Consider the following 10,991-nt stretch of genomic DNA (forward strand, 5'->3'; position numbering starts at 1 on the left):
TCCTCTCTGGGCCTCAATTTCCTCATCTAAAATGGAATCATTGAGGTGATGTCACCAAGATGGTAATAGGAAACCCCGTCCTCTGTCCCCCAACAAAGATCAACAATTAGATGGCTGTCCATGAACAAAAACAGCTCTAAGAGAGCTCTGGAGTCCACTGAAGAAACTTCAGCAACACAGAGGAACAGAAAATTTGAGAATAACTACACAAAATGGGAAGGAAGAACAGTTTCATTGAGCTTGCATCATCCCATCCCTCAAGCCAGCATTGTTCAGCACCAAGAAGGAACCCCCCAGCTAGAAAGAGTCCGCATCACCCTTTGTGGGGCACTGCCCGAAGGACCCACTTCATTTTCACTCCACCTAGAGACCAGACAAAATAGACTTTAAGTAAAAAACTGTAACAAAACACAAGATAATTATTTAATGATAAAGGTGGTAATTCATCAAGAGGATATAACAATTATAAATATATATGCACCCAACATTGGAGCACTCTAAACATATTAAAGAAATACTAACATATATGAAGGGAGTAATAGACAGCAGTGCAATAATAGTAGGGGTCTTCAATACCCCACTTTCAACAACGGATAGCTCATCTATACAGAAAAGCAATAAAGAAATATTGAACTTGAACTATGCTTTAGAGTAAATGGACCTAACAGACATATATAGAGCATTCTATCCAACAGCAGCAGAATAGACATTCTTCTCAAGCATGTATGGAACTTTCTCAGGATAGATCATATGTTATGTCACAAAACACATCTTAGCAAATTTTAAAAGATTGATATCATACACAGTAACTTTTATGAACACAATGGTATGAAACTAGAAATCAATAACAGGAGGAAAAAGGAAAATTCACAAATATGTGGAAATTAAGCAGCACATTCCTGAACAACAATGGGTCAAAGATAAAATCAAAAAGAAAATAAAAAATATCTTGAACCAAAGAAAAAAAGAAACACAATATACCACAACTTATGGGATGAAGCAAAAGCAGAGGGAAGAGGGAAGTATATAGTGATAAATGTCTACATTAAAAGAAAAGAAAGGGGGCTTCCCTGGTGGCGCAGTGGTTGAGAGCCCGCCTGCCGATGCAGGGGACACGGGTTCGTGCCGCGGTCTGGGGAGATCCCACATGCCGCGGAGCGGCTGGGCCCGTGAGCCATGGCCGCTGATCCTGCGCGTCCGGAGCCTGTGCTCCGCAACGGGAGAGGCCACGACAGTGAGAGGCCCGCGTACCGCCAAAAAAAAAAAAAAAAAAGAAGAAAAGAAATATCTCAAATAAATAACCTAACTTTACACCTCAAAAAACTAGTAAAAGAATAAACTAAGCCTAAAGTTAGCAGAAGGAAGGAGATAACAAAATTCACAGCAGTAAGTGAAATAGAAATTAGAAAAACAATAGATGAGAGTGACAAAATGAAGAGTTGATTTTTTGAAAAGATAAAAAAATTGACAATCCTTTAGCTAGATGTATTAAAAAAAAGAGAGAGGGTTCAATAAATAAAATTATAATTAAAGAGGAGGCTTTTCAACTGAAATCACAGACATACAAAGGATCATAAGAGACTACTGTGAAAAATTATAAGCCAACAAACTGGACAACCTAGAGAAATGGATAAATTCCTAGAAAAGTATAATCTACCAGTCTGAATTATGAACAAATGGAAAATCTCAACAGATTGATAATGAATATGGACATTGAATCAGTAATCAAAAACTTTCCAAAAAAGAAAAGTCTAGGACCAGATGGCTAGTGAATTCTACCAAACATTTAAGAAAGAATTAATGCTAATTCTTCTTAAAACCCTTCCAAAAAACAGAAGAGGAGGGAACACTTTCAAACTCATTTTATGGGGCCAGCTTTACCCTAATATCACAACCAGTTAAGGATACTACAAGAAAAGAAAACTACAGGCCAATATTCCTGATGAATATGGATGTAAAAATTCTCAAGAAAATTTAGCAAACTGAATCCAACAGCACATTAAAAGGGTCATACACTATGATCAAATGGGATTTACCCCTGCCTTGCAAGGATGTTTCCACATAAATCAATAAATGTGAAACATCACAATAGTAGATAAAAGACAAAAATCATATGATCATCTCAATAGATGCAGAAAAAGCATTTGACAAAAATCAACATCCTTTAAAAATAGAACTACCGTATGATCCAGCAGTTCCACTTCTAGGTACTGTATATGTCCAAAGGAAATGAAGTCCTATCTCAAAGATATATCTTCACTCACATATTTGTTGCAGCCTTATTCACTATAGTTAAGATATGGAAACAACTTAAGTGTCCATCAATGGATGAATGGATAAAGAAGGCATGGTATTTATACACAATGGAATATTATTCAGGCTTAAAAAGAAGGAAATCCTGCCATTTGTAAACATGGGCAGACTTGACGACACTATGCTAAGTCAGACAGAGAAAGACAAATACTGTATGACCTCACTATTCTGTGGAATCTAAAAATTTCAAAATTAAAAAAAAATAAAAAATAAAAATTTCAAACTCATAGAAACAGAGTAGAATGGTGGTTGCTAGGGCCTGAGTGTAGGGGAAATGGGGAGATGTTGGTCAAAGGGTACAAACTTTCAGTTATAAGATGAATAAGTTTCAGGGATCTAGCGTACATCATGGCGAATACAGTTAACAATACTGTATTGTATGCTTGAAAGTTGCTACGGGAGTAGACGTTGAAGGTTCTCACCATAACAACAACAACAACACAACAACAATGAAATGGTAGTTGTGTGAGGTGAAGGATGTGTTAACTAACCTTATTGTGGTAAACATTTCATGATAGCTACGTGTATCAAATCATCATGTTGTACACCTTAAACTTATACAATATTATATGCCAGTTATATCTCAATAAAGTTGGAAAAGAATCACACAAAAAATAAAAGTGAGATCAAGTTTTCATTGAACATTCATTAAGTTCTTGTCCTGGACACTGTGCCCAATGCTGGATTGAAAACTAAACTCACTCCATGAAGACTAAAATGTAAAGTTTGTAAAAATAACATTAAAATCTATACAAATACGGCTATTCAATGACTGTGTGGGCATTACAGGGGATTTTTAACATTCTTTTTTCTTTTTTTTTACTTTCTCTTCAGAGAGAGTATTTTTCTTGTGTAAAACAAATTCACAGTGTTGATTGTTATTATTATTGTTGCCATTATAACTAGCCTACTTCACTTGCTTTTTTCTTGCCTCCAGGCTTTTCCAAGTCTGTAATCTGGCCCCTTCTCATCCCCTAAGTAATTAAGGAGATAAAGCACTTTCTTAAGAGAGAAATGAAGAAGATCCATACTGGTTTCTTCTACGAAAAGGCTAGAGGAAGCAGAGATGAGAAGTAAATTGGCAAAAATGAATTTACTTTTATAAAATAGCAAAGTTAGACACAAAACAAGGCACTAGCACCATTTATTTTTATAACTGGAAAGGACCTCAGATGCCATTTGGTTCAACTGAGTCCATTTTGTATTATTGTATTATTGTCAATTTCTCCCCTTATGTCTGTAAATATTTGCTTTATATATTTAGGTTTTCCTGTATTGGGTGCATATATGCTAATGAGTATAATATCCTCTTCTTGTCTTGATCCCTTCATCATTATATGATGCTCTTCTTTGTCTTTTGTTACAGTCTTTGTTTTAAAGTGTATTTTGTCTGATATGAGTGTTGCTACCATTTGCATGAAATATCTTTTTCCATCTCCTCACTTTCAGTCTGTGTGTGTCTTTAGCTCTTAAGTGAGTGTCTTGTAAGCCACATAGAGATGGGTCTTGTTTTTTATCCGATCAGCCACCCTATGTCTTTTGATTGGAGCACTTAGTCCATTGACACTTAAAGTAATTATTGATAGGTATGTCCTTATTCCATTTTATGACTTGTTTTCCAGTGTTTCTGTAGTTCTTCTCTGTTCTTTTCTTCTTTTTATTTCTTCCCTTGAGGTTTGATGATATTCTTTAGTGGTGTTCTTGTGTTTCTTCCTCTGTTGCTTTTGTGTATCTGTTGCAGGTTTTTGATTTGTGGTTACCACAGGATATATATACATTGACCTATAACTATATCTATTTGTTTTAAACTGGAGGTCCTTTAAGTTCATAAAGATTCTAAAAGATCCACATTTTTTACTCGCCTCCCCCACACTTTGCCATATTTTACATTTTCATGTTTATCCCTTTACAGATTATTGTAGCTGTAGTTGATTTTTACAATTTTTTGTCTTCTATTCTTTGTACTAGTTCAGTTAAGTGGTTGCTCCTCAGCCTTTACTATATATATTTGCCTTTACTAGTGGGATTTTTTCCTTTCCTACAGATTCTTTTTTTTTTTACCTTTCCTACAGATTCTTACTTCCTGTTATCGCCTTTTCTTTTCCACTTAGAGAAGACACTTTAGCATTTCTTTTAGGGTAGGTTTAATATTGATGAACTCTTTTAGTTTTTGCTTGTCTGAGTTTTTATTTATTTATTTATTTATTTACATTGAAGTAACGTTAATTTACAACGTTGTGTGAGAAGTTCTTCGTCTCTCCTTCAATTCTAAATGATAATGTTGCTGGGTAGAGCATCTTAGTTTGCAGGTTTTTCCCTTTCAGCACTTTGAATATATCATGCCACTTGCTTCTGACCTGCAAAGTATCTGCAGAAAAATCAGCTGATAACCTTATAGGGGTTCCCTGTACATCACTCTTCATTTTTCTCTTGTTGCCTTTAGAATTCTCTCCTTATCTTTAACTTTTGCCATTTTAATTATGACGTGTCTTGGTGTGGGTCTGTTTGGGTTCAACTTGTTTGGGGCCTTCTGCACTTTCTGTACCTGGATACTTGTTTTCTTCCTCAGTTTTGGGAATTTTTCAGCCATAATTTCATCAAATACATTTCAACTTCCTTCTCTCTCTTTTCTCCTTCTGGGACCCCTAGAATGTGAATGTTGATGCACTTGAAGTTGTTCCAGAAATCCCTTAAACTGTTCTCATTTTTAATAAGTTTCTCTTTTTGCTGTTCTGAGTGGGTGATTTCCATTATTCTATCTTCCAGGCCTCTTATGCATTTTCCTGTATCACATAGCCTGCTATTAATTCCTTCTAGGGTGTTTTTCATGTCAGCAATGGTATTCTTCAGTTCTGACTGGTTCTTTTTTGTGTGTTTTATAGTTCCTTGCTAAAATTGTCACTGTGGTCATATCTTCTTTTCCCTAATTCAGTTAGCATTCTTATTATTAATGTTTTGAATTCTTTATATGGTAAATTGTTTATTTCTGTTTCATTATTTGTTTTTTCAGGGTTTTTTTTTCTTGCTTTTTCAATTGAATCAAATTTCTCTTCTCATTTTTCTTAACCTTCTGTGCCTCTAGGAAATTGGGTGAAATAGTTACCTATTGTGGTCTCGAAGGGGTTTCCTTGTGTGTGCGCATCCCTATACAGTTTGCATGTGCCCAGTGGCTTTGGTGGGAGAACCAGGTGTGATGTGAACACAAGTCATGTCTTTCTAAAGGGTGTGCTGGCAGCTATCACTTCGGTAGGAGGTAGGGCTGGAGGTGGAGGAGCTAGGATCAGAGCCAGGTGTGAGCTGGAGCTTCTCTTCTGTGACCATCACGGCCCTATCCGGGTTGGAGTCAGGTCCCAAGCTAATGTAGCAGAAGCTCTGAGGGCTGGGTCTGAGCTGACTTTGTTCCCTTCAAGTGTGGTCTCTCCCCTCTCCTGGCACCAGCACCCTCATCCCAGAGGGAAAGAGTGCTGGAGCAAGTGGGGCTGGTGGGGGTACTCGGGGTGGGTCAGGGCACAGGCTGTGGTGGTTCAGTCACAGACAGGGATCAGGGTTGCTTCTGATGCTCTGCCTGTGTAAGCATTAGTAATGGCTATCCCCACCCTGCTCAGATGTTGCTTCGGGTCTGAGCTACCTCTGTGTCTTAAGGCTGAACCATCACCCCAGGGTGGAGCTGTGTCATGAAGCAAGCGGGGCTGGAGTGTTCACTTGGCTTAGGTCGGGCTGCACACCGGGGTGGTCAGCCACTGGTGCAGTTTTCAGTCTTCCCTTTCTGACCTGCTTTAGGAGCAAGCAGTCGTGCACACACTCCCCACAAGTGGAGTCTAGCTAAGGGAGCTTGTCTTCTCTGGGTCGGACCCCAGGGCTGGGGCAACCAATCTGTGGCTCAAATCACTCACTCCCCAGGGAGGGTCTCTGCCTGTGTAATTTCTAAGTCCCCTCCTAGGGACACAGGTCCAGATCTGATCACTTCTCTTCCCTTCCTACCTGGTTCTGTGTGGATCTTTCTTACAGCCTTGGTTGTACAGGAATCTTCCTGCCAATCTCCAGCTGGTTTTCAGCAAGAATTGTTCCACATGTAGATGTATTTTTGATGTGTTTCGTGGGAGGGGAGGGGAGTTCCATGTCGTCCTACTCTGCCATCTTGATCTCCTCTCATAAGTGGAAAAAACGGAGTGGTGAAGTTACTTGAGTGGTCACGGGTCAATCAGCTACTTTGCATAAAACCTGGGAATCCCAACCCAGTGCTCTTACCACTGTACTTCATGACTAACGCTGGGCATTCTGGGGAGGAAGCTGAAGCTCTGATGTTGGTGAAACACATTGCCCTCAAGATAGTCCACAGTGGCTAAAATAGATATGTTAGCAATGAAGGGAGCCCAAGTCAGCGTACTTGGGTGTGAGCTTTGGCCCTTGTTTTGTGCCAAATCACAGTGCTACTGGAACAAGTCACTGCCATGCTCTGCGCCTCAGCCTTCTTTTTCTTTGTAAAAAGGAGGGAATGGTGGGATGAAACTAGACATTCAACAAACCCCTGTTGTCTTGGAGTCATGTTACAAGGTTTGGGGGTGACTAATTGGACATATCACCCACAAATAAAGCCAAACTGTCCTGTGGCATTCCCTTTCTTCCAAACACCAGTCTTATCTTCCACACTAGCCATGCCCCACCCCACTCTGGTCATGTCGAACTTTGTCTCCTGCATCCTTCCCCCCACCCCACCCCCCCACCTCATCTTTGCTTCTTTTTCACCTACCCCTATGTCTGTTAATAGAAATTCTTCTTGTTTTTCAGGGCCTGGCTTAAATTCCACTTCTACAAAAACGTTCTTAAATCTCCCCCCTGCATCCCCACCCCCCAAGCCAAAGTTAATTTCCTTTTGTGGCCAAGGGACTGTGGTTGTATTGATAAATCTCTCATGGTACGTAACGTTGGGACCAACGTCCTTAGACTTCACCAGCCAGAGAGGTAAACATCTATGTTATGTGGGCTCCTGCCTGGACTTGCTGATGCGTGGCCTCTGCCTTCTCGTCTAGTCTCTTCCACTGTTTCAGGAATTTCCCAAGGTCATGGTGCAGCCCATGAGCTCCAGGGCAGGTCCATATACGTTCTTGCTTCCTCTCCTTTGCACATGGCTTTCTTGAGCTCTGGTGGTAGTGGTGGTGGTGGGGTCCCAAAGCTGCTCCAGTCTGTAGGTTGAGTAGGGAGGGGGCTTCAATAGTTGTGCTGTCCTTTGTCTTCCCCTAGATAGCATGAAACACAAAGGCTCTCAAGAAATAGCTGCTTTGCTCTCTGGTCCTAACTCCTCCCTCCTCTGAGAACTGAAAACCAGGCCCCCAGGCTGAGCAGACCATAGATGTATCCTATCTTCACCATCACATTTGTCTAATCTTTCTCCTTCTTAGAGCAGGTATTATATATATAAAATACATATACACTATACTACAGAGTACATATATTACACGTGTATATATGTAATGAAGGTATATATAATACACATATGTATATATTATATATGTTATATCTATATATACATATATAATTATATATGCAAATACATACAGCAAAGTTAGATACAAACCAGGGTAATAATATCATAACAGTTGAGTTCACCATTTCTCCTGGACAGAAATAATTTTTGTCCTGCTGGACAAAAATGACTCACCACTCATCCATCTTCTGAAGGTCAAGATCTAACTCTATAGCATCTGGGCCCTGATCAATAGTAAATAGTAATTTAAACAAAGGTACTTTCCTTTAGAGAAGGGGGTCAGCAAATTGGCCCATGGGCTTAACCTGGCCTTCTGTGTGTTTTTGTAATAAAAATGTATTGGGGCACAGTCTGTCCACGTGTCACAGATTTTCAATGGCTGCTTTCATGCTGTAACAGTGGTGTTGAGTAGTTGCCTCGGAGAGCTTATGGCCCTCAGGTGTAAAAGATTTACTATCTGGCCCCTTCCAGAAAAGAAAAATATTTAGAATATCAGGCACATTTTCAGCAGGCTAGTTAGACACTGAAAGGATGCAAATAGTTTTTTTGCCCTTTTACCATGTTTTGGATACATTTTCTTAACATAACGTTTCAGCCTTTTTCTCTTATCCCTGCCCTCAAAGGGGCCAGTTCTACCTTAGTAAGTCCAGTTGTTTAGGCTTTAGTAATGCCAATTGGTAAAGAGCAAGGGGTCTAGGACATGGGGTAGGGATTTAACAGGGAGCTTGGAAGAGAAAGTGTGGAGGCAGCTGTGAAGGAAATGGATGGAAGAGATAAGGGACATTCTAAGAAATGGTGCTTGGCAGAGGCCGAGTTTTGGGCATCAAGTTCATGTTAAACAGGGACAGAGTTTCTCTTCGGGATGATGAAAACCTTCTGGAGAGGGAGGGTGGTGACGGTTGCACGACAGTGTAAATGTACTTAATGCCACTGAACTGTACACTTAAAAATGGTTCAAATGGTAAATTTTATGTTATTTACACTTTATCAAAATAAAAAAAGAAAGAGTTAAGAAAGAGAAATGGTGTTTGTGCTCTGGGCACTTTTCACGAGGTTCGTGGAAATTAGCCAAAAATCGGAATTATTTGAAAATTGATTTTTTTTGTTGCCAAAACGTATGTTTGTGTGTGTGTGTGTGTGTGTGTGGTGGGTGGATGTTTCCTCTACTGGGACTCAGCCCTGAGACTGGGCAGCAGAGCTGTCCATCATCAGAGATTCAAAGGGACCAATGAGGATGCAGCATTCCAGGACTGTTAACGTGTTGGAAAGGAGAGCACTGCACAGCTTCCTGAAGACTACTTGGGGACCAACTAGTCTCTGCAGGCTGACTTCCTGTGATATCAGTTAAATTTTTTAAGGTTCAAGAGTTGTTTGTGTGCATAGAAAAGCATTTATAGTTACTTGAGCCTAAATTTGTGTAGTAAACTATTACAGTTATATATTTAAAAACCAAGATTTTTCTTAATAAGTTCAAATGACAAATCTTGCCATTCTATTTATAAAGCTAGTTTTTGGTACAACAATGAGGAAAAACACTTTCACTTTAAAAAATTAATGCTCAGTTATTTCATTGCTTTGTTAAATGGAATATTGTCTGCCATATCAGTAAACAAGGGATGTCACAGTCATTAGCGATTGCAGCCACCACGGATGGTGAGCTGGTGAGCCCTGAGGGAGCTCAGGAAGGAAAGAACACCTGCCATCTAGCAGCCATCAGACTGCAGTCATTCCCCACGGTGAGCCCTGAGGAAACACAGGATATGAAAATACATGATACTGGCCCCAGATAGATGAGGTGCATATCAAAGGAATGATTTCAGTGAGCCCAGACTCTTGCATCCTCTCATATATAGAAAAGTGCTAAATTCCTTAACTTGACATATCTGGTTTCTTTAGTTAACAGTAATAATTTGATGTTCCAGACTACCTGCCCTTTGATGCAAAACCTCCTGTATATCCTAGCTCCCCCCTGCCTCTTTGGAGCAGCTTCTCAGAGCTGTCTGAAATGCTGTCTCCCGGACTGCAGTCCTCATTTTGCTCCAAATAAAACAACTCGCAACTCTCATGTTGTGCATTTTTTTTAAAGTCAACAGCATAATATATTAAATCTCACTAAATATTTACCTCTCTTTTCTAGCATAGTTAATTGTGTTTTCCTTAAATATTTTAAATTACAAATTTAATATATCTACAAATTTAGTATGTGATTTTTTTTTTTCAAACATTTCAAAAACCTGCCAGGGTGGATTAAAAAAATCTAAGGAGCAAAATATTTCTAAGCACCTAAGTCATGCCTGTAACTCCAGAGAAAGCAAATAAAAAATGTAGTAAATCAGGCTCTGAAAATGCAAACGCAATCAAATTTTCTGTCCTTCAAATGAAAATCAGAAGTCTAATATCAATTGCACATTTCAAATTGGAATTACAAAGTTAATATGACAAATTCTTTAATGTTTCAGTTTCTTTAATTGTTTCAGGCCCATTCAATAACAAAGACAGATCACCAGGAGACTCTCAAAACTTATTTCTAAGCTAAACACAAAAACGTTAAAGCTATGGGTTTCATTTACATAATCAGCTCTATGCTTTTTTTTTTTCCTTTAAATACTTGCGTGGTGTTGTCAAGCCACTTAACCCAGGGGCACAGACCACAGATGAACTATCTCAGTTGGCTCCTAGGTCAAAGATTCTGACCCTGAGTTTCCTGCGTCAAAGATTTAGCAACTTGACTTGGGCTATTGGCTTGAGAATCTGAGACAGGGTTAGTGACCTCTTGGATAACTCTTGACGCAAACCACAGGGTAACACACTCAGTCAACCCTTAGTGTTGGATGCAGGTTGCTGAGTCAGAGGGAAGCCTTCGGACCAGGCTTTTTAGCTGTGAGTTGATGTCACAACTAAGTCCCATGGACGTCTTTCAAATGGCACCCTTACGCAATTTTTATCTTAACCGCTTTCAACATTTCACCACCTGTAGTTAATATCTCTTATTGTTTTATCAGACTCAACTAATTTCTTTACTACCTGATTTTTTTCCTAATGTTCACTGATGACTGCAACTCTGTACTCATTGTATTGATTAATAGGTACTTTAAAATCTCAGCGTTCTTATGCCTGCAATGGAATAAATTCTTATGCATTTATTGTCTGTGATGGCCAATGCTCACAGCCGTCGTGTAATAATGAATAAGGG

The sequence above is a fragment of the Monodon monoceros genome, unplaced genomic scaffold (genome assembly GCF_005190385.1).
Source record: "Monodon monoceros isolate NGI ecotype Baffin Bay Population unplaced genomic scaffold, NGI_Narwhal_1 Super_Scaffold_19, whole genome shotgun sequence".
NCBI classification, from domain to species: Eukaryota; Metazoa; Chordata; class Mammalia; order Artiodactyla; family Monodontidae; genus Monodon; species Monodon monoceros.